This window comes from Pteropus vampyrus, unplaced genomic scaffold, assembly GCF_000151845.1.
Source record: "Pteropus vampyrus isolate Shadow unplaced genomic scaffold, Pvam_2.0 Scaffold32, whole genome shotgun sequence".
NCBI lineage: Eukaryota > Metazoa > Chordata > Mammalia > Chiroptera > Pteropodidae > Pteropus > Pteropus vampyrus.
Window position 1 is genome coordinate 4,158,004 of NW_011888813.1, and position 18,848 is coordinate 4,176,851.

Genomic DNA, 18,848 nt, shown 5'->3' on the forward strand with positions numbered 1-18,848 from the left:
GGGGAACGAGGGGAAATGGGAGTACAGACAGTGTCTCCACTTTCTTGCCTCCTTGCCACCCGCTCCAATTATTCAGATCCCCAGAGGCCTTACTTCCCTATCATGACAGAGTCTCCCAAAGCACGATTCCAATTTCCCATGCCCTAGTGGGGAAGCCCTTACTTTCCTATATCTCTCTCTTCAATTTTAGCAGCTCTGGAAAGAAACTAGGTTGATGCTGTCTCCCTATGCTCTTTAATCTTCTGGATTGTCAGGCCAAGGAAGTAGATGAATCTTTTCTATAGACCTTATAGTTCTCTGTCTCTTCAGAAGCAGAAAGACTGTTAATCAGTACAGAGCCACAGACCTGGTTTATGATTCAGCGGCTCATCCAGTACACTCACTGCTCTGGACCTCGGAGGGCAGTAGTCATTCACCACTGCAGCTCCCTGAAGAAAATTGCAGGAAATCTCATTCTTCTAGGCTCCTGAAAGAGTCTGAGTCTCCTTCTCTTCTGAGATCCTCTCCTTTCCCACCGTCCTACCCCCCAATCTTCTCCACGGTCAGTTGCCTCTTTCATATTTGTTGGCATAAGGACTCTGAAACATTCCAGCTTTCTTAGTACATCTTTTTCCAGCCTGCCTTTTTTTGCCGCTCTATTTTGATGCTCAAGATGAGTGTCTACATAGCGTTTTTTAAATTTGAAAAATTCTCGTGTGTTCTTAGGAGTCAAGTGGTATTTGGAAATCTGACAAATAAGTAGACTCACGTTTCCTCTTTTCATCAGGAGAGGGAGGGAGAAACTTCTTCCCGCCAATGTTCCTGCCATTTTTTTTGTGGGTGTGAAAGGCAAGTCAAGGCCACCCTGCCTCTGCCTGCTCTCCTCTTCCCTGTGCAGTGAGGGCTGTCAGTCAGGGATTCACGGCTGAACCAGAACTGCCCCACCGATGAGAAAATTATGGCCAAATTCAACCTTCTAATTTTAGAATCAACATCAAGTGGTTTTTAAAATTTAGAAGATATTGTCATTTACTTCAAGAGCGATATGTTATTTAGTAGTCGGCCTAAACTAGGCCAACCTATTGGAGTCTTTTGTGATAATCATGCTATCTGGGTACCAGAAATGCTGCTGGATCTTGGCAAAATGGCTGCCTGTTTCTCCTTGGGGATCATGAACATATAAAAAGAAAAAAAGAAAAAAAAACTGTAGCTAGGAGAATCCTTTCTGCTTTATTATTTAGAAAGTACTGCTGTTAGCTTCTGTGGGAGCGTTTCCCAGGGATAGTCTTAATTATTGATGGCTAAATTCTCATTACTTAATGGAAGTTGAACTTTAAGGGGAAACAAGAGGGAACTTTTCTCGCTAATTGGTAATATGTATTGTCTTCCCTGCATCCATAGAAGAAGATATAGGTTTGGCAGAAAGAAAAGAGGGATCAGAGATAACCAAAGGAGGCAAGAGAAAGAGGAGAGAGGCAAGGAGAATATAAGTTGACTTCATGTGCGGAATCCTGTGAGATCTCTCCTAGTTAGACCTTAACAGTGCCTGTCTCTTCCACGTATGAATATATAGCAGGGAGAAAAAAACCATTGTGCCAGAACACCGCTGTCCTTCTCTAAGGATGACCCTGTTTATAGGAAAGCCCCCTTTGGTTGCTGGACTCCTTTGGCGGGCTTGAATATGAAAAGGTGGCCAAGGGCTGAGTTTGAGGACAGCGGTTCAGGAACGCTTACTTGTCCTTCGTAATATATCCAGGAGATTTTCGAGTTGGGAGTGTGGAGTAGGGATCTTGGAAAGACAGAGAACGGAAGAGAGTGGAATTAGAAGGCGAGCAATACAAGTCCTTTTGATGACCCGGTCTGGGGAATTTCGTAAACTGACATGGACTTTGACAAGCCCCCTAGTGGTGGGTTGCCCAAAGGTCTTCTAGAACAAGGGTGTCTAATGATTAATTTGAAGTCGTTTGTATTATTGTCATATAAATCCTCTTTCCCAGAGAATTCTTTGTATGTCAACTTTTGCAGAAATGATGTTGCACAACAAATAACCCCCAAATCTCAGTGGCTGACAGAAACATTTATTTTTTGTTCATGAGTCTAGGGGGTTGGCTGAAGTAATGTGTGTACGTAGGTCAAATTCAGGTTGTTCTTGTGGCTTTTATTTTGGGGGCCAGGAACCTTCAACCTTCAGGGAAGCCATCTCTGTGCATGGACACCACACATGCTCACTGTCTTGAGATAAGGTTTTTATTTGTTTCTTTGTTTACCTATTAATAAAATAAGAGAAAGAGGCGAGTTACAAACTAGGTTGCCACAGTGTGAATCAGGATGACACAATACTGAAAGTCATCAACGGGGATCACTAAGTCGAAGTAGGACCCAAAGCCAGGTGACCATAAATACGGAGTTTCCCCACGCCCACTGTGTCATTTGCAGAGAGATCTTGTACATGAAGGAGGATTGGCCTGTCACAACTCACACACTAAGCATTCATACCAATCCTTTTTCTTTTTTAAGGAGCAAGAGACTCTAGCTTTCATCTGTGCTCCATGTTAGCTTTGAGACCAGTAAAATTATTCACTCTGACCCTACCTGTAGAAAACCAATCTACAGTCTTACGTCCATCTCATATGACACAATCAATTTTTTTTTTTGTTTTTTTTCAAATAAAAATCATCCGATTGACTCTCAGAGAATTACTTCGACTTAAGCCCTTAGGCGAGTCAGTTTTCCTATCCAGCCTTTTACTGTCACCTCTGGCAAAGAAAAGGGAGAGACTTTCTTTTGCTAAAGGCAACCTGTGAACCCTTGGATCTGAACTTTAGCTCCTGTTTTCACTTCACTAGGGGCCTCAAAAACAAAAACAAAGCAAAAACCCAAAGCTCCTCATATGTCTCAGTTTTACACCAGCTTTTTGGTGCCTCCTAAGCTCAGATGAGTTCTTTTTAGATTTGAAGATTTGCAAGCTGTCAGATTTTAATAAGTGTAGCATCCATACAGTCTTTTTAAGATAACTAACCCACCCACCCACTCTAATCACTTCTTTTCCCCAAATAGAAGCTTATTTTCTATTTGATTTTCTATCTGCAGAAGAATCACTCTCTTGAACTGATAAGAAAGAAAAGGAAAGTGCCAATATTCGTTTGCTTCACAATGAAGCAGATAGGAAGAGAGAGTAAGGTATCATTTTAAAGGAAGGAAAGATGAGGTTAAAGGAAGTAGCTCAGTCTATTGAGCTGTTTGATCACTTCTGTGGGAAGGATCTCCCTGCATAGCTCAGCTCTGTAAGGCCTCGTTATTGTTCCCATAGTCCCTTCTCACTGCAGCTTTTCTTGTGGAGAGAATGGGATGGGGAGATGGTTGCAGCCATTTCCCTCGTTACTGTTCCGTTTTCCACTAGGGCTGGCTCTTTTGAGGCTGACAGCTCACTCCAGGAGTGAGCTTCTCTCCTTCTTTGTGCTGTTGGCTATTTCAAAGGACAGTTATAAGTGGCAGGAAATATTGTACCAGGTTCTGGTCTGTTAGAACTGAACTAAGTAGCTGAGAAAATGACCACCGGTAACCAGTTAGCTTTGAAATCTGAGGATTCCTTATTTATAAGAGCAGAGAATTTTAGAGTCACAAGATACGCAGAGACCATGTCTTCCAGCCACCTTGTTTTGTAGATGGAGGAGTTCCAGAGAAGTTGAAGGCTTTCCCAAGGTCAGACAACGAGTTATTGGTAGTACTGGGACTAGAGCCTAGTTGTCTTAATTCTGTTTTTTTCCATTATGTTTGATTTAATTCCAGAACCTAGATTACAATAAAAGGCATAGACGTATTAAAGTTAATCATTAACCTCTAAAGTGGCAGATTGAGTTTTAATAGAATGCTAAAATTCTCCGTAGGGATAATAAGGGGGCAATTGGGGAAGGATAAAACTGCTCAGGAATAAAATAGCTTCCCAGCTTCTCACTTTTGGTGGAAATATATTTAACAAGAAAGTTTATTCCAAGACATGCAAATTTAAAGAAAAGGAATTTCACAGAAAATTAGGGCATGATCTTGAAAGGTAACCTGGACAATTTTTCTGTGTCATTCTGGACAAAGAAAGCAATGTCATTAATGAAGGGAAGAGGGATTGGAAAGAGCTCAGTGTTTTTACCCTTAAAAAGTATCCTTTTTTCTTCCTTTCAGGTTCATAAATGTGATTTTGGAGGTGGAAATATTTTATAAAACGACACAGGTTTTTTGCTTTATTCCTTTAACGATAACACTGAATTTAAAGAATTCTAATCTTCAAATAGACCACAGTACCTTGCAGATATTTTTGAGTTACTTGATTTCTTCCTGGCAAGGTCCCCCTGTATAGCTCAGCTCTGCATGAGCTTCTTCACTGCAGATATTTCATATGGTGAGAAAGGCCGGGAAAAGTGATTTCAGTCGTTTTCCTCATGTCTTCTTCAGAAAGTAGGGCTAGTGGTTGAGAAACAACAGTTGTAGGTCAGGGCGGTGAAACAGGAGTGGTGAGTTGTGGGAATGTTAATCATTCGGGGCTTAACTTTCCTCCCAAATGCGTAAATTCGGGGCCCCCTAAATTGAGATTATTAAAGTTGAGTGGTTAAATTGGTCGGAAAGGAGGGAGGTAGTGGTAGTAGTCACAAATAAATCTGGAGATAGAGGCAGAAGTTCATATTTGAGACATTCTGGAGGAAATGTGTTTTTTTTGCTGTGCCCTTTGCCCCCCAAGACCTGGAATATGTGGTGCCTAGTAGAGAACTTCCCTGGAGGCTCCCTCCTAAGAGGGGAGAGGAGGCTTCTGAAAAATGCAAAGCAAAAGGCCTTGCAGAGATGACCGACTCAGCCGGTTAAAGTCCATTCCTGACTGTCTTCTCCCCACCTCAAGGACTCTCCCGCTCACATCTGTTGATTCATAGCTTCCTATCCAACTAATGTTCTTCCTTATCTCTGTAGCTGTGTAGGAATAACAAGACTGTATAAAACTGCCTGTTATGTTACAATTAGGGCCCAGCCTTTGAATAGGAATCCGCTGAGCAGTTACCAGCATTAATAAGTGCTGTTTCCTGCTTATAGCATCGATATCCCGTCTTCTGTTCGAGAATCCTATAACAGTGTTGATAATGCCAAGGTCGCCAAGACAAACGACCTGTCAGACCAGTGGTCTGGAAATTCCTCCCCGCTTGCAGTCCCCACTTGAAGCTCCCCTTCCCCATCCTGAGTCATGAGGCACACGTGAAACCTCAGACAAAGGAATCACGCGCCCCTTGCATGGACACTGCAGAGGTATATAAACTGTAATAAATCTAGCCAAAGCGAGCGCGTGCATAGTGGTGTTAACCCCACTCGCTCCGCCAGCAATAAATTCTCCTTCCTCTAAAAAAGTTGTCTGAGAGTCCAGTTTCCTCCGTCGGGTGTCACTTCCTGCAACACTTCCATCATCAGTCCTGCCCCTTCCCTCCCACTTACCCTCCCTCCCTTGCTTTCTTCTTTCCTTCTGTCCTTCACTGAATATTTCTTCCTTTATCTCTAAGGTCGTTGAGTGTGTGTGTTAATGTTTATAGGCCCTTTTGATTTTATTTTAAATAGTATTTAACGTAAAATTTCAATAATAACAACTTAAAACTAGTTACCTTCTATTGAGCCTGTTTCTAAGGGCTTTCTATACATTTAATCATTCACCACAAAACTACAGCTAATGGTGCTTTCCTCCATTGCACAGATGAGGAAATAGAAGTTAGGGAGGTTAAATAACCTATTTATGTTATTTCTGTCAAAGAGGCAGTAATTGGAGGAGCCGAGACTTGAACACATGCTTTTCTGATTTTCGAGCCTGTTTTCTGGACTTTATTATGCTGTTAACAGCTGTCCCTTCTCTCCATCCTTCACCCCACACCGTCTCCCAAATCCCTGAAACGCAAATCTCTGCCCTCTGTATGATTTCCATGTTTAACATTAACGTTTCTAGCAAAGAATCACGCTGTGGGAATGTATTTATCTTTGACAATAAAGTTGGAGCTGCACTTATGGTTGTGTGTATGTATTAAAGGTTTGCAGTGCAAAGGACAAGATGCCTCGGTCAGTTGGATTGTAAAATTCTGGAAGGCTTCTTAGAGAAAAACAAGGAAGACATGAATTCATTCAATTTATTCCATAGAGAGTTATTGTTGGTGAGTCTGTAGCTTTCCAAAAAGAAAGGACTCCTTTTAAAAAGAAAACCACCCAGTCTTCCCTATTCTTACTTCCAAGTGCTTGTTAAGTGGGTTTTTTTTTTTTTTTTGCAAAATAGTTTGTTTTTTAAATTGAGAGGACTGAGTGTCCAGGGGCCCTGGGTCAACAGCTCTGATGGCAGCTCAGTCTGTCTGTTTATTCTCAGCAAGGGAATAAAACACTTTAAAGAATTTCATCCCTTTCCCTCCTCCCCACCCTTTTCCTACCACTTCTTTCCCCTTGCCCAGCTCCGCCTTATGAATGTTGGTTGCCATTCTGTTTTGTTAATGATTTCTTCTGCTGTGCAGAAGCTTTTTAGTTTGATAGAGTCCCTTCATTTATTTTTGCTTTTACTTCCCTAGCCTTTGAGGTCAAATTCGTCAAATCTTCTTTAAGATCAAGTTCCCTAAGTTTAGTACCTATGTGTTTTCCTATGCAATTTATTGTTTCAGGTCTTATATTTAGGTCTTTGATCCATTTTGAGTTAATTTTTATATATGGTACAAATAGCAGTATAGTGTTATTCTTTTTCACTTGGCGTTCCAATTTTCTCAGCACCATTTGTTGAAGAAGCTTTCTTTTCTCCATTGTATATTTTGGCTTCTTTTTCAATAATTATTTGTCCATATATATGTGGATTTATTTCTGGGATCTCAATTCCATAAGTCGGCATGTTTGTTTTTTTGCCAATACCATGCTGTTTTGATTATTGTTGCTTGGTAGTATAATTTGAAGTCAAGGAGTGTGATACCTCTGGTTTTGTTCTTTTTCCTCATGATTGCTTTGGCTATTTGGGGTCCTTTGTGGTTCCATGCAAATTTGATGATTTCTTTTTATTCTATTTCTTTAAAAAGATGGGGATTGCATTAAATCTGTATATTGCTTTGGATAATATGGCCTTTTTAACTATGTTGATTCTTCCAATACATGAACACAGAATATTTTTCCATTTCTTCAATTCTGAATGCTCTTTCAGATTGATGTACCGTTGTATTTGTCAGTGTTCTCTGGAGAAACAGAACCAACAGGATACATACACACGCACACAGAGGGATAGATATATGTGTGTGTATGTATACACACACATACATACATATCTCACATATTTATGAAGCTGAAAAATCCCACAATCTGCTGTTGGCAAGCTGGATACCCAGGAAAACAGTGGTGCAGTTCCAGTCTGAGTCTGAAGTTCCTGAGAACCATGGGAGCCAATGGTATAAGTCCCAGTCCAAGGTCATGGGAAGAGCGATATTCTAGCTCAAGCAGGCAGGCAGAGACAGAATTTCCCTTCTTCCACCTTTTGTTCTATTCAGCCCTTCAATAAATTAGATAATGCCCATCCACATCGGGTTCGGCAGTCTGCTTTGTTCAATCTATCGGTTAAAATGCTAATCTCCTCCAGATACACCCTTATGGATGCAATATTTAGCTAAATATCTGAGCATCCTGTGGTCCAGTCAAACTGACCTATAAAATTAGTTAATCACAGCTCTGTATATTGTGTATAATGATAGTATTTTTATCCTTTATGAAGGACTCTAACCTGTGGAATATGAAAACATGTTGGACATTGGCAGAAGAGTGAAATAGCCAAGAGCTCAACATTACTCTACCTGGATACCCAGCAATGGAGTCCTGAAAGGGGGCTGGTGTAAATAATGCTTTGCCAGAAGTCATTAAAAGTCTTTGGAATAAGTAACTTACGATATTCATAGGTGACACTGACTTTGACGGTAGATACTTAAAAGCTGTAAGAGTGAGGGATCCTGAATTTATTAAGTAGGCTGGAATGAAGCAAATGAGATGCATCTTCACCTTCAGTAGCCAAGAGAAGACTAGAAAACACCCATTTCAACTAAGTTTTGGGAGAGAGGAGGGGTGAAGAAACAGGAAGAAATTTTCAAGAGCCTCAATTGCTACTGTGGATAAAACCTGAGGTCACATAGTTTAGGCCTGTATTTCTGACGGTAGTGTCAAGGGCCATAGTGACACGGATGTTACCTTTCCTTGAAGTGTTAGGAATTCTCCCCGAGTACATTCCAATTCTCTAAGTAACCTGTCATGGATTTATTCACCCATTAATTCAACTAAGTTATTTCTTTTGAAATATTAACAAATTTGAAAATGTTAAAGGCAATATTCATGGTATTGAAATAAGTCAAGCAGTGCAGATGAGTACAGATGAAAAGTAAAAATTTCCCTTTTTACCCTTTTTATTCCCCCAGCTTACCTCTCAGAGAAAACCATTGTTAGTAATTTTCTATGTTTATGCAAGAGGTGTTTCATGCATGTGTAAGCACACGTGTGTGTGTGTGTGTATGTGCGCATGTGTGCATGTGTGTAGACCTGTGATCCATTCCTCTTCTCGTTATTGGGGAGGATAAACCCAAGGAAAAAAAAAAAAACCCAAGCAGATGATCCCACCTAATCCCTTTATGAGCATAACTGGAAAATAGGCTAACAATACTTGTTAGCCACAGAGTCTTTATTTATGGAATGCTTTAAGTAGAATATTCCTGGATTAGGATTATTTATGGCAAGCAAATTTGCAATCCATAGATTTATGAGGCATGACTCTCTAGAGAATATCACGTAGACGATATGAGTCTCTGGGGTATAAAACGGAGAAAATATTCCTTAACTGAAAATCTGCTTGCTGTGTGAGATGACCCATGAAACTCATTGGAGAATTCATCTGTTGTTCTGGACCAGAGTATCGTGCCTGATAAGGGAATGAATTACACCGTATATATGTAGCATAATTAATTAAATTAGGGACGTTTAGGTTGTTTCCAGTTTTGTTTTGCTATTACTAACAATGCCGCCTCGTACATCTTTATAAATACATATTTATACATTTGTTTATCTGTAAGAAAAAGACCTACCAGGTCAAAGGTTATGGTCATCTATATCTTTACCCACTTTATTCTTCCTTTCCCCTTCCACAGACATGCAAAATGATTATGAAGCCAAGGTTGTTTCATCTGTAAAAACTATAGTGTGTATTTCTAAAAGTTATAAAATCTTTCTCTTTTAGTACCACCCCTTTTCTTAGATAAAATAAAACATGCCATTCACACTATTCTACAACTTGCATTTTCTCAACATGTGTGGGAGATCACTGCCCAGAAGTAGTTAGAGATTTCCTCTTTCTTCTTACAGTTGCATAGTATTCTATTTGTGGATGTCCTTTATGTTATAAAACTAGTCTTCTATTCGTGATAATTAAGTTGTTCACAGTCTTTTTCTATTACAGATAACAGTCTTGCACACAAATTACTTAAAATTTTTCCACTGTGTACTGAGAGTAGATTTTTAGAACTGGAATTGCTGGTGCAAATGATATATCAGTAAGAACATTTTGTCAAGGGGAAACTGAATTTAATATATTTAGTTTGAGTTTAGTATGATATATTTATGTAGTTTTCCACTATTCTGTGCATAAATTACTGTTAGCTGTCACAGCATAGATATGCCTTCGAGGAGGATTTCTCCTGCCCAGTGTGCCAACTCACACTCATTATGACACCAAGTTTCAGGATCCAATATAATATTTTCACTAGATTGTTACAAGAATATCAATGACAAATTAGTTAATAAGTATCATAAGTTCAAACTATTTATGACTTGTCACTGTAAAATATAGCTAATAAGGAATTGTGAAGTTGAAAGAAAATATGGCTAATAAGGAATTGTGAAGTTGAAAGAAACCTTTTAAAACTATCTGTAATTAAAACACAAATGCTGATAACGCAAGTTAAAGGAAAGACAGTTATTTTTTTCTCTCCAGGAATAAACCTTTTTTTTTTTTGTTTGTGTTTTACAAAGCCATGCTCACAATCAGAGTATGCAGCCAAATAAATGTAGGAAAAATTGTTCTAGATGTGTGTCAGACCAGTAAATTAATAAAAATGCTATGGATTTTTCTGAATTGTATGATGTTTGATGAATTTGGTAGCTTTTTAGTATTTGTGACTTCTTTTTACTCCTCTTTTAATTGAAAATAAACATTCATTTCTAACTTTATAATTTTGTATTCTTGTTTTAAATATGGCTTACCAAATTGCATAGACTTCAGTTCACAAAAAAGTGTGCTTGCCCTTACTTGATAGAGTGATATATCTGGTGACTTTCAGTAATGAACCAGGAAATTATAGACCAAGTTCTGGTGGGAAATCTACACCTCTCTTAGAAGGCTCTGCAAGCCATGCCTATAGGTTAGTATATGTATAATTCTCAGTGGAAATATTTTCCTGAAGAGGATTTTACGATGAGATAGCTAGCCATAAATGCTTGGGAAAATAATACAGCCTATATGGTTGCCCTCTATTTTTCTCCTACATGGAAATGCACTTACCTTTCTCAAAATAGACACTCCAAAAATCACATCAGTCAAGGCATTGGCTCCAAGCCCAAGATTTTGTGATCATGTTTCACCATTTCCAGATGTGAATTTTGATTGAGAAAATTATAAACAAAAACAAACACCAAACAAGAAACAAACAGAACAACCCCAAACTACCATCATGGAATGATGATTTATCTGTTTACCCCCAACCCTGCCACATATTTTGATAGAATGAGGACAGGATAACTTTAGTAGACATTCTCATTTAGAAAGAGAAAAAATGAGTGGCACACAGCAATCACTGATCCATAGCAATTTTAAAATATTGCTGGATATATGTTTTGAGGATACCTACCCTGGGGGAAGGGAATATTTCTTGTGTCTTCTTTCTCTCTCTCCCTTCCTTTGTTTTTTCTTGAGCAACCATTCTAAACATTTATTGATCTTATTGAACTTATGAAAGCAGCAGCTTTTAGATTGATTGATTTTCTCTATTTTTTTAGTTCACTTCTATTTCATTGATTTCCACTCTATTATTTCTTTACTTTGCATAATTTTGGTTTAATTTGCTCTTCTAATTTCCTATGATTGAAATTTGGATAGTTGGTTTAGAACATTTATTTTTTCTAATATAAGCATCTCATACTATACATCTTCCTCTAAGAACTGTTTTAGCAGAATTTCTGAATATTTGGTACCCTGTGTTTTTATTTTCACTCAGTTCTAAATATTTTATAATTTTTCTTGTGATTTTTGCTTTAGAACGATGTTGCTTAATTTCTAAATATTTGGAATTTTCTATATAGCTTTTTATTATTGAATTAAAAACTTGAATTCAATTGTTGAATTGAGTATCTAGTTGGCTGGATAACCAACTCTGAATGATTTATATCCTTCAATTTATTTGAGACTTATTTATGGCCCAAAATAGAGTCTCTCATGGTGATTATCCCTTCTGCATTTGAGACCAATGTGTATTCTGCTGTTCTTGGGTTCAATTCTTATAAATGACAGTTAGGTTAAGTTGTTTCATAGTGCTGTTAAATTGTCTATATACGTACTGATTTTTTTTCTTCTCGTTTTATGAATCTTAGAGGAATTTTCAGTATAATTATTTGTCTATATCTCTTTTCAGTTTTCTAAATTTTTTTTTTCATATATTTTTGTGGCTTCAGCACACTTCTGCTGCGCCACTCTGCTATCCTTTATATATTTTTAAATGCTGTTATTTGGTAGATTAAAAATGTTTAGATTTAGGTCTATGGCCATGCCACCCTGAACAAGTCAGATACTGTCTGATCTCAGAAGCTAAGCAGGATCGAGCCTGGTTAATAGTTGGATGGGAGACCACCTAGGAAGACCAAGTGCTGTAAGTGTAAAAAATAAAAAAAATAAGGGGTTGTAAGCTGACAAGATCCTTGCAATCTGTGAGGTCAACCAAGGGTTGCCTCACCTAATAAAAGAGAAAAGTCTAGATTTAGGATACTTATGTTTTCTTTTCATCATTATGAAATGTCCCTCCTTATCCCTGGTTTATTGCTTGTTCTGGAGTCTGCTTTGTCTTGTATTAATATAGCCAAACCAGCTTCCTTTTATTAGTGCTCACATGGCATATATTTTTCATCCTTTCACCTTTATATTTAAAGCGGATATCTTATATACAACAATGTAGCTGGGTCTTCATTTTCTTAGACCATTTGTTGATATAGTTGGGCCTAAATCTAAACATCTGGTAATTTGTTTTCATTTGTTCCACTATTCTTTGTTCTATTTGAATTCTTTTCCCATTTTTGTTGGATTAACTATTTTCTGTTCTTCCATTTTTATCTCCACTATCAGCCTTTTGACTGTTTTTTTTTTGTTTTAGTTTTTAGTGATTGCTTGAGGATTTACAACATACACTTTTGACTCAAGTCATTACAACCTACCTTCAAATAATATGTCAGTTTTTGTATAGAATCTTACAACAGCATACTTCTATTTTTTCCTATCTGTCCTTTGTGATATTGCTATTATATATTTTACTTCTATATATGTTGCCCCACAGTTTATTATCACTGTTTTACTTAAACACCCGATTATCTTATAAAGAGTTTTAAAATAAGAAAAAAGGTCATTTTTTATTTATGGAAATTTTTGTTGTTTTCTTTGGCATTTTTTTTGTCCATTTTTGTTGTTTGTTTTAGGGTTTTTTTTTTTTTTAATGTGTGTGTGTATATGTGTGTTTGTTTTGGAGAGACTCAAAAGCTTAGGCACACTGCCATCTTGCCCTCTGGCCCCAAGTCATTTTTTAAACCTATTTATACATGCAGCCTATGCAGCCTCTTAGGGGTGATGAGTTAATATGGTATACTTGTTGTTTGAAGTAATAATTCCATTTATTTTTCTTCAAATGCTAATGTTTAAAAATGTGTGTGTGTGTGTGTGTATGAGAGAGAGAGAGAGAGAGAGAGAGAGAGAGAGAGGGGGGTAGATAGATATCTGGGACAAATGACTATTTTAACTCAGTTGCCAGTTTGTAAAATGAGAATTTGAAGGACAGTCTTTGTTGTCAAAGCTATTACAGAAATACCACAAACATTATTTAGTATTCAGCATTTATGGTATAGTCTTGTTTGGAAGTGTTAGCTAACTGCATAGGCTTTTATTTACTATAGTACACAAATTCTTCACTTATCCAGAGGTCATAACTCTGACAACCTTATCTATTTGGAATGCTAGAGAAAATAATAAAGTAAAACAAATGGCTTCTAAACAGCTGAACTAGATGCATCAAGGTCATTAAAAATAAATTTCCTGTATTTTGCTAAAAGGAGAACCCCTGACTCAGAATGTGCTTGCTTCCATTAAAAATATAATTTTAACCAGCTCGGCTAATTGGTTTCCTTGCCTTCAGGAGAAGGCAGAGAGAGGGAGGTAGGGGTGGTGGGGATTGAAATGAGGAAGCAGCACACACAGTATGTGGAGTAAGATGTAATAACCAACATTTGTGTATTCTTTTAGACTGCAGTCTCCTTTAGGGCAGTCGATGTTGTCCTGTTTATATTTGTATTCTCTGCATAGCCCCTGACACGTGATAGTCAATCAACACTGTTTAAGTAAAAAATAAATAAATAAATAAACATATGAGCCTAAGAGGCGGGGGTGGGGTGTACATAGGAGAACAACATGACATTGAAAGAAGAATTCAAAAAGGTAGCAGAGGCTACTCTGTTCTTAGGCAGAGGGTTCTTTATACTAGACTGTTCTATGCAGTAAGAATTTCTATTTAGGGAAAAATAGGAGCCAGCATGGAGCAATAGCTCATGTTGATACCAGTGACACATCATTCAGAAAAGGTTATTTTTTTAGAACCCATGTGAGTGTTTATTGTCTTAAAAATGAGTTTTATTAAAACTACCCTGTTACCCTCGCTATCCCCACCCCCATGAAATCTCTATCTGGTTTTCTATACTTAACAATTTCACCTCTTCACATTTAGAAAATTCATTTATGCAACAAATGGCTCATTTCTTGATAGTACTGCTAAAATGATCTGTTTCTGTACACAGAGTAGATCTGTTAAAAGTAATTCTTTGTTCAACAAATTTATGGAGAAAAAAATGCTCATAGTGATATATACATACCCATGCCTTAAATCTGAAAAACGCTGTTAACCTTTAGTAAATGTATTCACTCTGTATAGATGGACATTTCTGCTCTTTTTATGACAATCTATTTATTCATTTTGCTCTCGATATGCTATTCTCATCTAGACTTTAAAACTCAGAAGTGCTAATCGTGGTCATAATGGCAGCTGGCCCTCCCTGAGTGGTGATGGATATGTGTGCTTCTATGTAACTCAGAAACTCTGCAAAGAACTTTCATAGATTCATTTATTATGTAATTTTCACTACACTTCAGGAGATAGTAACTATTATTATCTAATCTTACATGTGAGGAACTGAGGCTTGGAGAGGTGAGTTTACAAAGTCTAAGTTTATGAATTCAGGAAATGGCAGAGCTGGAATTTGAGTTTTGGTGGTCTGATTCTAAAACCTGGGCTTTTAACATGGATACTATACGCTTCCTCTTCCTCCCATCATCTCTGGGAATAAAGTAGTAAACAATAGCACAATATCAATTTTTATCACACTGAATAAAATATTGCTTTACTTTGCTGTTATTCAATCGTGTCAATGGCAAAGATCAATTAAACTAACCCTTAGTTTAGAAGAGAGTAAAACAATACATATCTCTGTAGGCACAATTTATTAATTTGCTAATCGTCAGTATTCTCTCTCTTGAATTTGATTGATGTACATAGCGAAACCAGATAATTCATGAAGCGTTATCTTCCATCTTGCCCCACTCTAATTTGCTGACAGTTCTGAAGTATTTGGATAATTTTATTATTTCCTGATTTCACTTTTCTTTTGGAGCGACTTGGTCATAGTTTTCATTGCTTTTACCAACCTAGTTGAATTTTGTTTGGAATATGTTTCTATAGATCTAGATAATATTCTCGAAACACAATATCGAAACATTTTCATTCAAAGGGCCCAAAGAAGAAAAAAGTCCTGCTGATTGTCATGGTTCTTGTTTAGCAACTGACAGGAAGATACCTAGTTTAATTATCTTGGTGTCCAGATAATGGAAAAAAAATATGCCACCAATTTCTTTTCTTTTCCTAAACAAAGCAAACCAATCTGTACAGATGCTAGAGGATCCAGGGACACATGGATGCTTTGTATATGACTTTAATAAAAAACATGTTTTTCTTTTAAAATTTTCCATGAGCGAAGTGGGAATCAGGGAGCCGGGGAAGAGCAAAAGTTGGCTGCGTTAGGGAATAAAGAAAAATAAGGAGAGCGAGAATGAGAGGAGCTGATAAGATAAAATGCGTTTAGGCTGTCTGTCAGATGTCAGAAGCCAGGCCCTGCTGTTCTGAAATTGCCTCTTTATGTTGCAGTTCTTGAAGGCGAGCTCAGAGTGCAACCTTTAGTGTTCTTTTGGGAAAGAGAAAAACAAGAATAAATACAGCAGTCACAGCATATGCCCATGATTTCTTCCTATTCACAGGTTATCAAGATTATTGACATGGACATTTTAGACAAAACTGAGAGTAACTTGATTTTCTGATTATATTGCTTCTCCCTGCTCTTTTCCCCTATTGCTTCTTGCTAGCATGATCTCTTCTTGAGGCTATACATTTGAGTGTCATTAAGAATGTCGATATCTGCTCTCCAGTCCCCATCTTGACCTTAATAGTTATATCTGAGAAATTATTTTCTTGCCTTCTTTCTTTGGTTAAAGTAATCCCAGCCATTCCTTGAGCTTATTAATTTTTTCCCCTCATGCTCGATAAGGACATTTTATAAGGGAATCATGGCTCAGAGTGAGGGATGGAATATAAAGTTAGAACTGTGCTTTTTGAGCAGTTAATCAGAGGGTGAGCAATCTGAAATTGTTCCCTGACTGAAATTTTCGCATTTGATTGCTTTCCCTACTCAGCTCCATTGTCAGATGCCTCTGGGTGCCTCACACTGCTCAGTAATGGCTGTATCTGGGTTGTGGTAATGGTCTTGGTCCTGTTTTGATGGGTTCCTTTATAGTTTTTCCCAGACTCAAATAGCCTGAATACAGGTGCAGTCTGAGGAAGCAAAATGCTCCTGTATTATATCTAGAAACATTTGAGATCTAAATGCCTGTGACCTCTAGGTCTTAACTCTCCCACCTCCTTATGCTTCCCTTGTGGCCTTAAAGGGCCCTTAACTCTATAAGGGTCCCCAAAATGGCTCTTAAAATCTGAGATCTCCTTTGCTTATTGATCTGAAGAGAGGGTGACCTTGATAGAAAAGCACTGGTCTTCTGCAAGCAGCGTAGGTACTTAGAAGAAATTGCAGGCTCTCAGCTCTAATCTTATTCTGAGATCAGGTTGACAGACAGATCTCTTTATTCCCTTACCTGTGACTTGACATCAAATCCGCTACCAGGAGGACCTCAACTCCTAGTGGAAAGGGGGGAAATAAGTGATGAATGAATCTTTTACACGTCGTAAAAATGTACTCGATACAGGATTTCTCCTTTATTTTCTAAAGTCTTTTTGCATTTTTCAGTCTACTTCTCTGAGCAAAACTAGACAAAGGGAAAGATGATTAAGTCTTAGAAGAGGCATGGAATGGCCTGAAGCTAAAGAGGAAAAAGTTCAGGGTGGACATTTGGAAAGATGAAGAGTAAGAGCCATTAGGCAGTAGAATAGAAGTCCCATCACCGCGGAGCTGAGGAAAGGTTAGATATTAATATTAATGAGGCAGAGCAAAGCCCTAGAGAATAAAGGAGGCTGGACTAAAAGGAGGAGAGGAAATCTTAACAGCCAGCTGACAAGAAGTGCTTTCCTTCCTTCTTCCCATATCACTGTTGCCAGAGGACGGTTTTTTGAGAGAGAGTAGGACACCTAGATTGCAACCTTAGGCCCCCTGTTTATACTATAAAAATGATTCTTTATTCAACAAATACATTTTTTTTAGCTCCTACTACATGCCAGGCTCCGAGACAGAAACAGTACAATCTTGTGGGGAAGAGAGAGAACAGATTCATGGGCTGGTGGCCTGCTGTGGAAGAGAGGTAAAGACGACTGGTGCATGATCCCCGAAGCTCATAGTGCTTGAGAAACGGCTTCTCTCTCCGTGGTGGGAGGCGCTGCACCCAAATACAACTTGGAGGACCTGGGTACCTTCAGTCCAGCTGCCAGCATCTATCTTCTCCTAAGGTTGTCAGGTGCTGGCAGTTGGCTCTCTTAACAGTTCTTTCCAGAGCTAGTACTCCTCCTAGCCCCTACCTGGGAACTACTTCCTATCTGCCTGCTCTCACTCTGGTTTGGCTGCTCTCTCTCTCCCGCCTGCACTATAAGAAAGTGGAATAGGAGGGCAGCATCCTTTCCAGAGCAGAAACCATTGAGTCCAAAAGCTTCCCCCTTGTTCCACATGCTCTCTGGGAGGTGAAGAGGGAATGCAGAACAGACTCTTTTTGAGTGAGCCTCAGCTAACAAGTTTCCCCAGTAAAGTCCATCCCTTAACTCTTGCTACATGAGTTGGCATTTGGCGTCTCTCTACTTTGCCCCAGCTTCATAACCACTTAGTGGAATTTGACCAGCAGATATGTTTTTTGGCCAGTGCACATTTTAGAAGAGAGTAAGTTGGGTGTCATTGCGTGGGATATGTGCTGCCACAGTCTCCGACCCCCACCGGTTCACTCACTTGTGGTACTGTCTGGTCCCTGGTGCACTTGAATTTGCCTTACTTGTCAGTGCAAGTGTGACGTGTTACAGGAGGGAATGCACGTGGGACTGTGGCAGCATGTAAGAGAGGGTCATAACCTGTGGGATTTCAAAGAAATGGCATTGAAGCTAGAACATGAAGGACAAGGAGGAGTTAACTAGGTGAAGAGATGCAGATGGGGTGGGCATAAGGACAGAAGTGTTTAAGTAGAGGGGTCGGTGGGAAAGGTCCTGAAAAGAAAGGTTTGGTGTCTTCTAGGAGTGGAAAGTTTAGCATGTCTGGAGTGATGACCCCAAAGGACATGAAATTTGAATAGTTTTTCTTGGATTGGTCATGAATTGCTCCAGAGTCTTGTATACTCTCCCACTTCCTCTTGTCGTCAACAAGTTGGGGATCTCAGACTGGAGTTAAGGACAGAATCTGTGTACAGCCTGGGAACAGAGTGAAATTGATGGAGGCAGAACCTTCACTTCTTCATTTTTCCCTCTTAAGGCCAATTCTCCTCTCTATATTAGAGATCCATTTAATAACTGCTAACTAACTGGAAAAAAGATCCATGAACTACCATGTAATTTCCCTTTTATCTTTTTTATATTTTTCCTCTTTTATTCCCTCCCTGCATTTTGTGTGTGTGTGTGTGTGTGTGTGTGTGTGTGTGTGTGTCTTTTTCTAAAAAGAACTTAGATACAAAAACTTACGAAATAATTCATTGCACTTACTTTTGTCTTCAGCGGTTTGGGGAATCTGAGGAAGAGCCCAGGTCCTTAGAGAAACCCTAATGCGTAACCACAGAAAGTAAGACCTATAAGGACAAATGAAAAATAAGAGAATTAATTGCCCTGTTGAAAATAAGGGAAGAGCTTTCCCTCCACTCCCTCCTTGTCAGAACATTTTACCTTAGAAATCTTGTAAACCTAAATACTTTCCCTGTCTCTTTGAAGTGTATCTTTTTTGAAGCTAAATAAGACTTTTGTCAGGTTTATGAGCCAAGAATGTCTCTCAAGAATCTGGGAGCCATCTCTGGGAGATGAGAACATCAAGGGAGATATCAC